Below are 15852 nucleotides of genomic sequence, written 5' to 3'. Positions count from 1 at the left end.
CACACTCCTCACAGACAGTCACCCAGAGGAAACCCACACTGACACAGGGAGAACACACCACACTCCTCACAGACAGTCACCTGGAGGAAACCCATGCAGACACAGGGAGAACACACCACACTCCTCACAGACAGTCACCCAGAGGAAACCCACGCAGACACAGGGAGAACACACCACACTTCTCACAGACAGTCACCCGGAGGAAACCCACGCAGACACAGGGAGAACACACCACACTTCTCACAGACAGTCACCCGGAGGAAACCCATGCAGACACAGGGAGAACACACCACATTCCTCACAAACAGTCACCCGGAGGAAACCCATGCAGACACAGGGAGAACACACCACACTCCTCACAGGCAGTCACCTGGAGGAAACCCATGCAGACACAGGGAGAACACACCACACTCCTCACAGACAGTCACCCAGAGGAAACCCACACAGACACAGGGAGAACACACCACATTCCTCACAGACAGTCACCCGGAGGAAACCCATGCAGACACAGGGAGAACACACCACACTTCTCACAGACAGTCACCCGGAGGAAACCCATGCAGACACAGGGAGAACACACCACATTCCTCACAGACAGTCACCCGGAGGAAACCCATGCAGACACAGGGAGAACACACCACACTCCTCACAGACAGTCACCTGGAGGAAACCCACGCAGACACAGGGAGAACACACCACACTCCTCACAGACAGTCACCTGGAGGAAATCCACGCAGACACAGGGAGAACACACCACACTCCTCACAAACAGTCACCCGGAGGAAACCCATGCAGACACAGGGAGAACACACCACACTCCTCACAGACATTCACCCGGAGGAAACCCATGCAGACACAGGGAGAACACACCACATTCCTCACAGACAGTCACTCGGAGGAAACCCATGCAGACACAGGGAGAACACACCACGCTCCTCACAAACAGTCACCCGGAGGAAACCCACCCAGACACAGGGAGAACATACCACACTCCTCACAGACAGTCACCCGGAGGAAACCCACGCAGACACAGGGAGAACACACCACACTCCTCACAGACAGTCACCTGGAGGAAATCCACGCAGACACAGGGAGAACACACCACACTCCTCACAAACAGTCACCCGGAGGAAACCCATGCAGACACAGGGAGAACACACCACACTCCTCACAGACAGTCACCCGGAGGAAACCCATGCAGACACAGGGAGAACACACCACATTCCTCACAGACAGTCACTCGGAGGAAACCCATGCAGACACAGGGAGAACACACCACACTCCTCACAGACAGTCACCTGGAGGAAATCCACGCAGACACAGGGAGAACACACCACACTCCTCACAGACAGTCACCCGGAGGAAACCCATGCAGACACAGGGAGAACACACCACACTCCTCACAGACAGTCACCCGGAGCAGGACTCGAACCCACAACCTCCAGGCCCCTGCAGCTGAAACAGAGACACTACCTGCAGCTCCACGGTGCCACCCATGCTACGTTCCTGATCGCAAACATTGAAATCACCGTTTTAAAACACAACAATCGATGCACATGCTTTTTTCATAATGAATGCAGTGATGAATAAACACGTCTCACTTGCCTTTTTCAAACTACTTATTTTATTCTTTTTTTTATTAAATAAAAACTATAATTTTTAAATCCTAATGCAGACCCTTGTTCACCTTTCAACAACGTCATGAAGGGTACACTTCGGAGAAGGCCTCAAGGCCAGGACTGGGACGTGGCCTTAGACTCTCCCTGAGAAGGTGGCGTGTTGTTTTTCTCCTTTTCCGTCTCCACAGTGTATGAGAAGTAACAAAAGTCTGGTTTCTCTTTCGTGAGGAGCACTTTGGATGACCTTTGGCTGTCGTGTTTGTTTCCAGGTGCTGATGCTGCAGCGTCACTGTCCACAACAGTCCTGACCCCACACAGCCCTTCACTCTCCAAACACTGCTCTGTCCTTGAGTCCTTCCACAGTTTATTTAACAAACCTGACGATGGTGTGATTACACCATCAATTACAGGGACATGTGACCTACCCAAGCTCCGCCCACAAATACAAATTATACTCTTTACCCTTATGACTATTGGACTACACTATTTGCTGCCATTTTGACCATGCTCTTGATTCAAATAGCTTCAGCAACATTCACTATGTGGCCAAAAGTTTCTGGACACCTGCTTATCCAGCATTTGATCTGATATGAATGATACTAATCATTTGTTTGCAGCAGTGATGGTGTCTACTCTTGTGGAAAGACTTTGCAATAAAAGCTTGAACATTGCTATGAGGGTTTGATGGCATTTAACCACATAAAACCCTAGAAAGCTCGGGTTCTGGGGTTGGACGGTTCGATCTGGATGCCAAACCCCAGTCAGTCGCTTCCCAAAGGTGTCTCCAGAGAATACAGATCCACTCCTGTATTGACGCCTCTGGCTGACACTTAGCATTGGGCATTGTGACCTGATGTATGCTGTGTATGCACAATGTACTTCAGGTCTCCAGGGCAGAGACTGGACAGTCAGAAAAGAAGATGGAGAATGTCCATTTCATAGCCATTACTGCAGATGCTAGATCTTTGATGTCAAGTTAGGTCACATGATCACATCTAAGTGGTGCACATGTGGTCGTATGCACCACTTAGCAACAACAAGTCGATGTTCTCAGAGCCGTGTCCAGGTTCTTCATGTCTATGACGTAAAGCGACCTGCTGCTACCTGTAGCTATATGTGGCTGGTGTGTTGCTGGTGTGAAAGTGGGCAGATGTTTCCATTGTGGGAAACTTATTTAGTCATGAATGTTACAGTAGACGCCACTGGAAGCTTTATACTTCTCTGGTTAAAATCTGTTCTTCAGTGCCCTTTGGATACGAACTGTTCTGGACCTACAGAGTTATCTGGATAAGAGCTGTTTCTAGATCTCCTGAGTTTTCTGGATAAGCTGTTTCTAGATTTCCTGAGTTTTCTGGATAAGCTGTTCTAGATCTTCAGAGTTGTCTGAATAGGAACTGCTCTAGACCTACAGAGTTTTCTGGATAAGAGCTGTTCTAGATCTTCAGAGTTGTCTAGATAAGACGTGTTCTAGTTCTTATGGGTTCTCTGGATAAGATGGGTTCTATATCTTCAGAGTTTTCTGTATGAAAGCTGTTCTAGAACATCTGGGTTCTCTGGATAAAAGCTGTTCTAGATCTTCAGAGTTGTCTGAATGGGAGCTGTTCTAGACCTACAGAGTTCTCTGGGTAAGAGCTATTCTAGATCTTCAAAGTTGTCTAGATAAGACATGTTCTAGTTCTTATGGTTTCTCTGGATTAGAGGGGTTCTATATCTTCAGAGTTCTCTGTATGGAAGCTGTTCTAGATCTTCAGAGTTGTCTGGATAAGAGCTGTTCTAGATCCCCTGTGTTCTCTGTATAAGAGCGGTTCTAGATCTTCAGAGTTCTCTGAATGTAAACTGTTGAGTGCTTTAGAGTTTTCTATTTGTCAATTGTTCTAGAGCTTTAGAGTTCTCTGGAGGTGAGTGTTTCGAGATCTTTAGAGTCAGACTGAACAGTTCTTTGCTGATTAATTAACAGCAGTGATTAATTTCTATTGTCCATCTTCAGGGCTGAGCTGAACCCCACCCCCTGATATTCTTCTATTGGCTGATACTGAAAGAATGGAGACCCAACTGAAGTGGGGCTGGTGCCTGTGTGTTGCCGTGTGTTGACACCTGCTGTCCATTGGCACTTTGTTTGAATTGTTCTGACGGAAATCACTGGTGAGAAATGTCTTTCTGAAAGACACCTATGTTGCCTTCCACAAACGGAGCATTCAGAACTCTGGCAGCAGTGTGGCAGCCTACGGCAGCGAGCCCTTCGCCCACTCCCACAATGCACTGCTCTGGAAACCGTTGTGTGTGGGAGCTGCTGAGGCTCCGCTGCCAGGCCGCCCTGTGGTGCTTTTATTAAAATAATGGACAGCAAAAAATAAAGAAATAAATAAATAAAAGGGAAAAGAGAGAAAAAAAAAACATTTGCTGAGTTTCTATAAAAGCCTGTGTTTTTAAATAAAAAAAGCCCTGAATGACAGGAACCCATAAATTTTGCGAAAATGCATCAGGACTTTGTTCTCCTTATAACAGAATAAATAGAATATATTACATCACTCCAGATGTAATGTTCAGTTTCCTTAAAACACACATCCACAATAACCAGACCATCCTCGTCATTTCTGGTGCTTGTATAATCAGCTTAGAAGAGCAATGAACAGAATGGGACACTTAGCACATGAGCCCAAAGGCACCATGCCCAATGCCCAGCGTTGGCCCGAGGGGTATAAAGCCTCTCAGTTTCGGGGGGTGATCGATGGAGCGCCATCTGGGATCAGATGTTATTTTTGACCTGGAAGTGATCATCTATGCTCCCATGGCTGTATACAATCAGATGGTTATGTTCATGTTGTAGAATATATTCCAGTAGAAATGAAGCACGGCATCTCTCTCCTCTGTGAAGCAGGAGCCGGGCTTCGCTCTGGAGCTCATTCCGATTCGATGGAGTCCCAGACCTCCGGGTGAACAAGAGAGCTGTTACATAATTACTTATCAGACACACTGGTGTGATGAATTAAAATCTCCACTCCTCTGAACACCCCCCCCCCCACCCCCCCTCTACACACACACACACACACACACACACAATGCTGATTAATCCATTTTTAATTAATGGTGACACACTGAAGGTCTTAATGTTTCATCTAAACCTCCTTCCCTCTTTGTGTTTCTCTTTCATTTTCTTTATCCCCCTCTCTTTTACTTTGGCCCGCCCCCTCCTTCTCTCTCTCTCTCTCTCTCTCTCTTTCTCTCTCTCTCTCTCACTCTCTCTCTCTCCCTCTCTCTCTCTCTCTCCCTCTTTCATATCATAGTTATGTCACCATCTTTAGCACTATTTGTCTTTCTTAAAGCATGAAGAATAAAGAGCAGAGAGTGAGGAGTATGGACTGATGGGTAAAGAGTGAGGAGTAAAGAGTGAGGAGTAAGTAGCGAGGAGTAAAGAATGAGGAATAAAGAGTGAGGAGTAAAGAATGAGGAATAAAGAGTGAGGAGTAAAGAGTGATGGCTTAAGAGTGAGGAGTACGGAGTGAGGAAGAAAGAGTGAGGAGTAAAGAGTGAGGAGTAAAGAGTGAGGAGTAAGTAGTGAGGAGTAAAGAGTGAGGAGTAAGTAGTGAGGAGTAAAGAATGAGGAATAAAGAGTGAGGAGTAAAGAATGAGGAATAAAGAGTGAGGAGTAAAGAGTGATGGCTTAAGAGTGAGGAATAAAGAGTGAGGAGTAAAGAGTGATGGCTTAAGAGTGAGGAGTACGGAGTGAGGAAGAAAGAGTGAGGAGTAAAGAGTGAGGAGTAAGGAGTGAGGAGTAAGTAGTGATGGCTGAAGAGTGAGCAGTAAAGACTGAAGAGTAAGGAGTGAGGAGTAAAGCGTGAAGAGTATGTTGTGAGGAGTAAAGAGTGTGGGGTAAAGACTGAGGAGTAAAGAGTGAGGCATAAAGAGTGATGGCTGAAAAGTGAGGAGTACAGAGTGAGGAGTAAAGAGTGAGGAGTAAGTAATGATGGCTGATGAGTGAAGAGTAAAGAGTGATGGCTGAAGAGTGAGGAGTAAAGACTTAGAGTGAGGAGTAAGTAATGATGGCTGATGAGTGAAGAGTAAGTAATGATGGGTAAAGAGTGGGGAGTAAGGGGTGATGGGTAAAGAGTGAGGAATAAAGAGTGATGGCTTAAGAGTGAGGAGTAAGGAGTGAGGTATAAATAGTGATGAGTAACGAGTGAGGAGTAAAGAGTGGGGAGTAAAGAGTGAGGTGTAAAGAGTGAGGAGTAAGGAGTTAGGAGTAAGTAATGATGGGTAAAGAGTGGGGAGTAAGGGGTGATGGGTAAAGAGTGAGGAGTAAGGAGTGAGGTATAAATAATGAGAAGTAAGGAGTGGAAGGAAGGGGTGATGAGTAAGGAGTGAGGTGTAACGAGTGAAGAGTAAGGAGTGATGGCTGAAGAGTGAGGAGTAAGGAGTTAGGAGTAAGTAATGATGGGTAAAGACTGAGGAGTAAAGAGTGATGGCTGAAGAGTGAGGAGTGAGAAGAAGACTGTAATATGTGCAGTAATGTTTTAAGGCAGTGTTCTTTTGAATCAGCCGTGTTGGAGCTGGAGCTGGTGTATTGTGCTCAGATCTTCAGGTGTGTAGCAGCGTGACTCAGACACGGCTCCCTGGGGAACCCTCCTGGAGAAAATGTTTGATGAGCTTCTGGGTTTGAGAGCTCCATCAATACAGAGCCAGCTGCCTTCAAAACTCCAGAAACCCCCTCCAAACGAGAAGCCCCCACACAGACGTCTCAATGCTGAACACCACCTGTCTCCAAATGAACGTTTGATACAGCATCAGGGATGGACCACGGTGTCACTAAGACTCAGAGAGTGATTTACGGGCCACAACCTGAGAATAATATATATATAACATTGTTTAATATTGTTTACAATATGCAGTCCACATGAGGTGAGAATTTAAACTGCCTTGTAATCCCTGACTGAACCAGTTTACTCTCCATGGCGTGGGTCTCCCACACGTGGTAAGTTCAGAACAGAACCTCTGACACATAAAGGCCAGCAGGGGTCAGAAGAAGAGTGAGGACACAAACCTGGACTATGCTGTTGTTGAAAATCTGAATGACCCTATTAGCATTCATTCATTCATTATCTGTAAGCGCTTATCCAGTTCAGGGTCGCGGTGGGTCCAGAGTCTACCTGGAATCATTGGGCGCAAGGCGGGAATACACCCCGGAGGGGGTGCCAGTCCTTCACAGGGCAACACAGACACACACACATTCACACACACCCACGGACACTCTTGAGTCGCTTATCCACCTACCAACATGTGTTTTTGGACTGTGGGAAGAAACCAGAGCACCCGGAGGAAACCCACACAGACACAGGGAGAACACCCCACTCTTCACAGACAGTCACCCGGAGGAAACCCACGCGGACACAGGGAGAACACACCACACTCCTCACAGACAGTCACCTGGAGGAAACCCATGCGGACACAGGGAGAACACACCACACTTCTCACAGACAATCACCCGGAGGAAACCCACGCGGGCACCGTGCCACCCTACCCTATTAGCATGAATAGGATTTTTGTCTAACCTCTGTCTAACCTTCCAAACCCATCTGAAACTGCTGTCCCCAGCCTTTGAACTGCCTCGGGCCTTGTTGTCCTAGGCACCTGGCAGGCTGAGGCCGCTGGAAACCTTCCTCATCGGTCAGTAATCCATCCCTGAGCATCAGCGCCAGTTTGAGAAGATTATGTCGACATGCTGCTCCCTTATCCACGACAATAACAATAACAATAACCCTCGTCACCGTTACTGAACGATGAACTATAAACTCAGACGGCAAGAGTCAAAGCGATGAGACGATCTGTACGCCCCCAAAATGCCACCCCCCTTTCTTCTTCAAATGCAGCGCGAGGTGATAAACGCTAACACAAGAGCTCCTCCGCCGAATGGGATTTCTCTTCCCGACGCCTCACAAAGACAATACCATTTTTAATACGCATGTTGATATCAGTTCAAATAACGCCTCAGCCTCAAAAGCCGCTTTGGGAAAGCCAAAGATAATAGAACAACTTCCAATCTCCAAAACCTTTTTTTGTCTGGGTGGCTGCAATTAAGCTTTTTTTTTTTTTGCCTGCCGTTTCTGCCTTCTGTCAGCATCAATACGCTGCGAAGGATCTGCACTCCTGTTTAATGTGGCTTACGCCTTCAGTGAATAAAAAAACACTGCATTGAATTCTCTCGATTCAAAAGTGTACATTGTTTCCATGAATTAAACACATCACACCACACAGAACTGTCAGGGAAATATATTCACTGCAGGACACTGAATTCTCTTAGGAAAATTACTGACACACAACAATAAATCAGAGGCATTCACAGTTTTCCTCTGGAGTCCCTCGGTGCCAAGTTTTAAAAATAAACAGCCCCTCGACTTCAACAAAGAGATCGACATGTAAACGACTGCAGTGTGTAAAAACATCAGCTCAAACATGTCCAGGACTTTTATTGTGTAGTGCACTGCATGGGGGGCGTCGGCCATTTTGTAGTAGTGTCTGAAACGATAGTGGACAATAAGCAGTGCACTCACACATTCCCACAATGCACTGCAATAAGAAGCGTACAACCCATGGGGTGTGTACACTGTACAATGCATCGTACAGTGAGTAGCGTAGGAAACGGAGCCATTTCATCTTGTGACTCCATTCAGATTCAAATCTCAGTGATTCGTTACTCAACACAGACTCAAAGCGACTCATGAGCGTCTCTGCTGTGGACCACCACTTTCTGGCGAAGCAGTAAATTACTGGGATGGTGATTGAAGTGCTCACCATGATCCAGGGGAAGCAGAGTGTAAAGTGACAGAGAGATGGACAGATCACCAAGAAGTGATTATGAAAAAGATGAGAACATCGTCATTTCAAATAGAGGAGAGGAAAACCCATATTGCCACACATTGCCACACGCTCTGTATCGTCAGGATTTATATTTGGGATTGACAGGTAGCTGAAGACTGCGTGAAGAGCTCGTTTAAGCGCCCCTCTGAAATAAGCCGAAGCGACGTCTGGGTGAAAAAGAATAAGATATTCCTGGCGCTCTTTTCTTCATCCAAATTCCCTTTTAAGATGGCAGCTAGTGATTTAGCAGATAACATCATTTTCAGACATTATAAATGAAAGGTTTGGGCATGTATCATAACTTCAGATGCCATCAAAAGAGAATGAGCATCTGAGGAACTGCTCCTGTGTTCTTTGGCTCGTTTTCAGAGGCAGAATCCTGTGTGAGGGCACAGCTCCATTAAATTCACATGTTCGCATGTTCAACACTCACCTAGTGATCAGCTGTAGTTGTGTAGTTGTGTGGTTTAAAGACTAAAGAAGACTCGTGAATCTGGAGCCTGAAAACTCCTCATGAGATATTTCTGCTTTGATCTCTCAACACACCTGATCTATAAATACAGCCGACACCAGATGACTGGGTGACACAGAGTGAGGTGTGAGAGCTGATGTGATGCACAGGCGTGTACAGTAATGATTAACCCTCTGGTATTCCTGGCCTGGTTGTATTACCTAAACTCACAGTGGGTTAATTTCTGAAAGCAGTAAGTAACAGAAGTGTGCAAACCAGATGTAAGCATCATTTACACAACTCTGAGAGGAAGCAGGATGTAGCGTAGTTGAAAAAGTGTAGTTTTTCATCATTTAAGACGCATCTCTGTGGACTAGCTGACCCTGTTGGGCCGATTCCTGGCGAGTGAGTCTGGTGCTATGGTGACGGGACACGAGGCAGAGCTGAAAGTTTACTGCCGATGTCCTGACAGTTTTCTGTAATTACTCTGAGGTCCGCTGTCGCCTCAGGTGTGGGGAAAAGAAATCAAACATGTCCTGCTTATGGTCTGAGCAAATCCCCCAAGGTCAAACAGGACACGGGTTTGGCCCTAAAGCATCTGGTGTCCAGCCTTGTTGACAATGGCAGTGGGAGTTAATGAGTGTGTGTGTATTTAACAGAAGTACTGTATATAATACCATATATATTTAATAATAATAATAACATTATTATTAAGATATGCCAGGTGGCACGGTGGTGCAACAGGCCGTGTCCCGCTCCGGGTGACTGTCTGTGAGGAGTGTAGTGTGTTCTCCCTGTGTCTGCGTGGGTTTCCTCCGGGTGACTGTCTGTGAGGTGTGTGGTGTGTTCTCCCTGTGTCTGTGTGGGTTTCCTCCGGGTGACTGTCTGTGAAGAGTGTGGTGTGTTCTCCCTGTGTCTGCGTGGGTTTCCTCCGGGTGACTGTCTGTGAAGAGTGTGGTGTGTTCTCCCTGTGTCTGCGTGGGTTTCCTCCGGGTGACTGTCTGTGAGGAGTGTGGTGTGTTCTCTCTGTGTCTGCGTGGGTTTCCTCCGGGTGACTGTCTGTGAGGAGTGTGGTGTGTTCTCCCTGTGTCTGTGTGGGTTTCCTCCGGGTGACTGTCTGTGAAGAGTGTGGTGTGTTCTCCCTGTGTCTGCGTGGGTTTCCTCCGGGTGCTCCGGTTTACGCCCACAGTCCAAAAACACACGTTGGTAGGTGGATTGGCGACTCAAAAGTGTCCGTAGGTGTGAGTGTATGTGTGAATGTGTGAGTGTGTGTCGCCCTGTGAAGGACATATCGCCCCCTCCAGGGTGTCTTCCTGCCTTGCGCCCAATGATTCCAGGTAGGCTCTGGACCCACCGCGACCCTGAACTGGATAAGCGCTTACAGATAATGAATGAATAAATGAATAATATATGCAAAGTATCACCCAACCTACGCAGCACAACTTTCTATCCGAGCACAGATAAGTAAGACAATGGTGAAAAAAAAAAACTTTTTCACCAAGACCTTGTTATGTGAAAGGTTAATAATGTGATTAGAATAGTAACACTAATCAGCCATGTTTCAGGGAGATATACTGTATACTATTTATGAAAACGGTGCAAAGGTGTTCATATCCAGATACAGGGAAAGGAATTAACGTGTCAGAAGGCAGTGTATAAAGTACAGAGTCCGTGTCCATAAATATCCATTGCTCCTATATAAGAAGTGATTGCTCAACAATGAGAGCCAATGCTCTACCAGCTGAGCAAAGCTGCTCCTTGCTCTGCCTCTGGTCGTGTTCATGTTCTGTAGGATGTGAGGTGTTCCCTTGCTATAGTGCCCCCAGGCTGGATTTTCTCCTCTCCAGGGATTCCCATATTTCCAGTTTTCCAGTTGCCGTAGTTCCTTTCAGTCCAGGCTGTAGCAAATGTTCACTTTTCAGGCGTTAGATTTATTAGGAGTTTAATCGAAGACTAGAGGAGGATTTTTAAAGCGAACCTGGAGTGGTTCAGATCCTGCCAATGAAAGGCCACTTTAAAGGCCAGGGCACACAAGGCAAACAAATATAAACAAACACAAACATACAGCAGGTGAGGTCTACCTGTGTTGGACTGCTGAGAGAGCTGAGCTTGTTCTCTCTCTGTTTATTACACTTCATAAAGTGGGTTTGTGTTTTTCTGCATGCTACAAGAACAACTGCAGACGTTAGAAGGGTTGTGTTTGTCCAGTGGGGCAGTGTGTTCTGGTTTGAAATGCAGCAAAAGTCCAGAAACTCAGGCCATTATTAATAATAAAATATCTTTATTTTTGCCTTGAGCTTTTAACTTCTTTCTGTGAGCTGTCTTTTATCAGAGAATATTTATCCCACTGAACAGACACGCTGTGAGGATTAGAGCTGGGGCTGAGTGCAGTAGTAAACCTTTTGTTCAATTTCCTGTTGGTTGTTTCGCTGTTAAATGGCACTGTGCTGAGTCAGACATCAGTGTGCAGCGCCTTGTCTTAATTTTTTATTTTGAACTAAAATAGTGCAAAAAGTCTGAATCATGAAGTAATCTGCATTCTTTAACCCCTAAAACCACAGGCAGTTCATTCATTCATTGTCTGTACTCACTCACACACTCACACTTACGGACACTTTGAGTCGCCAACCCACCTACCAACGTGTGTTTTTGGACTGTGGGAGGAAACCGGAGCACCCAGAGGAAACCCACACAGACACAGGGAGAACACACCACACTCCTCACCGACAGTCACCCGGAGGAAACCCACACAGACACAGGGAGAACACACCACACTTCTCACAGACAGTCACCCAGAGGAAACCCACACAGACACAGGGAGAACACACCACACTCCTCACCGACAGTTACCCGTAGCGGGGCTCAAATCCCCACTCGCAGGCAATTCATTCATTCAGTAATAAGTTTTAAGACTTAACATTCATTTACCACTGTATCTAATATGCACAGTGGTAAATCAGATCCAAACATTTGAGACCATCCTATTGTTAATTTAATTTATAGTCACAAAACCTTTGTTAATATTCCAGAGCTGCAATGTGGGGTTTAACATCGTAACTCAGTGATGATTTAAGACATAGGTTTGATCGACATATCACAAAAACTACGTATAAAAAATAGCCAGTAGCCAATTGTCCCATATTTGGAAAATCTACCCAGTAGTTCAGTGTCAGAAGAGTTACAGAGTCAGTTCAGTTGGTCCACAGGATTTTCTCTTGGATCTAAAAGACAACAGCTTTTCCGTTGACCTGAAGCGGACGGATCTGTTGCTTTCCCAGGTCTGGTGTGGATCTTAGGAGTCTCATATTCAGAGTATTTCTTGGACCCCAGTTTTGAAAAGTGCTGTCATGTGTAGAGAGAGAAACAGAATCCTAGAACTGCCCACAGTTCCTTAGAGTTTAAGAGGTTAACAGTTTGTCAAAGTTGAAAAAAAAATATCTGTCAAGTTAATAGAGGGTGCCAAATAGGCAGCGAGGGATTCTTGGATGAGTGAACTTTAGCTCCAGGCCGTGGTGTTAGCAACTGCCATGTCATGTGTGTGTAGAGCAGTGCCAGAACTTGGCAGGTGTGAGAATAGTGCGGAAAGAGCGGCAGTCAACACGTGCACCATCACAGCAGCCTGAAGGCTCCAGCGAAGAAGAAATTCAGAATATTTCTGGGGTAGTCACTGTTCAAATCAGTTTTCAAAAAGAAATCACCTGTTAATATTTATCTTAGTAATTACCACTTTGGGAACTGACACAATGAGATGCTAACGAACTGGGGAGTCTCATCACAGGCCCATCATAGCTCTGAGCCATGTGACGCTCAACATGCTTAGTGCAGAATACTAACCCCTGAGAACCACTAAATACCCAGGACTATTTTAACAGCTAACAGACGCCCTCACTGTCTCGCTTTGTGTTCAGTGACGGAGAGACGGGAGCCACTGTAAACACGTCTTAATTATGCCATCATTCAGACCGTCACATCAGCCGATCACCTATCAGCCACAAGATTAAAACCACTGAGCGGTGACCTGAATAACAGTGATAGTCTTGTCACAGTGGTCCCTCTTTAGGGGCGGGGTATATCAGGCAGCAAGTGAACAGACAGTTTGGACCTTGTCAAAGTCGTTTATATCCTCACACTCACACAGAAGTCATGCTTCCAACACTTCAACTTCTACAACTCACTGTTTGAACCCCTTGTCAGATGGCATTCACTATACACGGATGTTATTCTGTTTCTCTCTCTCTCTCTCTCTCTCTCTCTCTCTCTCTCTCTCTCTCTCTCTGTCTCTCTCTCTCTCTCTCTCTCTCTCTCTCTGTCTCTATCTCTCTCTCTTTTTTTCTTTTTTTTCTCTCTTTGTCTCTCTCTCTCTCTGTCTCTCTTCATCTCTTTCTCTCTCTGTCTTACTGTCTCTCTCTCTCTCTCTCTCTCTCTCTCTCTTTCTCTCTCTTCTCTCTCTCTCTCTCTCTGTCTTACTGTCTCTCTCTCTCCATCTCTCTCTCTGTCTTACTGTCTCTCTCTCTTTCTCTCTCTCTGTCTTACTGTCTCTCTCTTTCTCTGTATCTTTCTCTCTCTCTCTGTCTTACTGTCTCTCTCTCTCTCTTTTTCTGTCTCTCTCTCTCTCTCTCTCTCTTCGCTCTCTTTCTCTCTCTCTCTCTCTGTCTTACTGTCTCTCTCTCTCTTCTCTCTCTGTCTTACTGTCTCTCTCTCTCTTCTCTCTCTTTCTCTCACTCTCTCTCTGTCTCTCTCTTTCTCTCTGTCTCTCTCTCTCTCTTCTCTCTCTTTCTCTTTCTCTCTGTCTCTCTCTCTCTCTCTTTTTCTCTCTCTTCTCTCTCTCTCTGTCTCTCTTTCTCTCTCTGTCTCTCTCTCTCTCTCTCTCTGTATATACACATTATAGTGTTCACAGTGTCACCTGTGTCAACTGAAACTTAAAAAGCTATTTATCTGAGCAGTAAGAGTTAATCTGTTCAAAATAAAGAAATAAAAAAACAAAATAAAACCTAATAACATTATCCCAGTGCGTGTGATATTCTGTGTGGATGTATTGGTTTAACCCTTTCTACATCTCTCCTCCTGACAGTCCACTATTATTTGAGGTTATCGTCCAGTCCCTAGTTTCAGTGTTTAATAAATACTTCAGAAGTGTGCTGTTGATTTAACAAATCCATGTGATCAAAGAGAACATCTGGAAACACACTGAGTTTTCACTCGCTCACAACACAGCTACTGTAAAAACAACCTTTTAATTTGATTGTATTTCTATTACTGTATTTACTGTAGTTATATATAATGTTATATAAGCGCTCACTGAGAAGATACATTATTTATTATAAATAATAATAATCCTAGGTGCCTAAGGCTTTTTGCACGGTACATTTTTAAAGGTCTTGTTTATTTTCTTGTAATATTCTAGTGTTTTCATTGTTCACTTCTGGATACTCCATTATTAATATAATCAATAGAGACAGACCTAAATATCTAACGACCAATGCTCAAGACTCAAATTCAGCCGTGAAAAAAACAGTACCCTGAACAATGAGGAAGATGTGAGCATGCTGATAACACAACAACACAGCGTATTGATCCTCATCCCCACATTCTCTTATTTCAATAGCAGCATGAAAGCCAGTGATAAAAGGGCTTTATTTTGTTGGCTAGTGACCTGACAGGAGCTGTTCCACTGTAAAAGCACTCTCCGCTCAGGCTGGGGAAGCGTGATCTCCCCCTCAGGAGCCCGGCCCTGCTGACTGATACAGTTCACCCCGTTTCCACCTTCTTATCTTCACGTTCCATCAGAGCCGCTGCTGCCGGACTGTGATGGGCATTCTGAACAGGACGCTGTGCGACAAAATCAGACCGAACCCACTCTCCACAGCTGTGTTTTAGTCAGAAGCTGAAATGTATTATCGCTGTGATTCCAGTGAAGAGGCCTCTGGGTGTGAATACACAGCGCTGCACAGACGCCATTTGAATTTGATTTAAATTGTCCATACTTTGCCTTTATTTCAAGGGGATCATATTAGGAAAATGATCTGTTCAGTGCATGTGCACTTTCGTGTATATGAAGCTCACCAACCCCTACACTGTGAAAAAAAGACCACCAAAGCAATAGACACAACGAGTAAAACTGAGAAAACGAGAACGGAGAAGAAAGAGAACCAAACGAAAATGGCTAAAATCCAGAGCTTCTGCTCTTCGCTGCTGTGCACTCGGGGTCGGGGTGAACAGCAGCGTTCAGGGTCATGGTGGGTCCAGAGCCTACCTGGAATCATTGGGCGCAAGGCAGGAATACACCCTGGAGGGGGCGCCCTTCACAGGGCAACACAGACACACACATTCACTCACACCTACAGACACTTTGGAGTCGCCAATCCACTGTGGGAGGAAATCGAAGCACCCGGAGGAAACCCACGCAGACACCACACTCCTCACAGACACTCACCCGGAGGAAACCCAGGCAGACACAGGGAGAACACACCACACTCCTCACAGACAGTCACCCGGAGGATACCCACGCAGACACAGGGAGAACACACCACACTCCTCACAGACAGTCACCCGGAGGAAACCCACGCAGACACAGGGAGAACACACCACACTCCTCACAGACAGTCACCTGGAGCAGAAATCGAACCCACAACCTACAGGTCCCTGGAGCTGTGTGACTGTGACACTACCTGCTGCACCACCGTGCCGCCCTGAACAGCAGCTTAATATCTTTTAAAGCAATAGGAAATGGGCCTTTTTGAACTGTCCTGTTTAAACAGGGGAGAACACTGCTGTGGGGTTTGTGGTATTTTTTTTTAAAAAAGTATATAAAACTGTGTTCTCTTGTGGGAAAAGGGTAGAATATGTTTTCTTTAACTTCAGTTCTTTTAAGGACACTCACCTCCTGTTTTCAACAAAGTTCAGTTTCACACGTTTGTTGCATTTTTTCAT

This window comes from Hoplias malabaricus, chromosome 16, assembly GCF_029633855.1.
Source record: "Hoplias malabaricus isolate fHopMal1 chromosome 16, fHopMal1.hap1, whole genome shotgun sequence".
NCBI classification, from domain to species: Eukaryota; Metazoa; Chordata; class Actinopteri; order Characiformes; family Erythrinidae; genus Hoplias; species Hoplias malabaricus.
The sequence above is the reverse complement of the archived record's forward strand: the minus strand, read 5'-3'. Positions refer to the sequence as shown.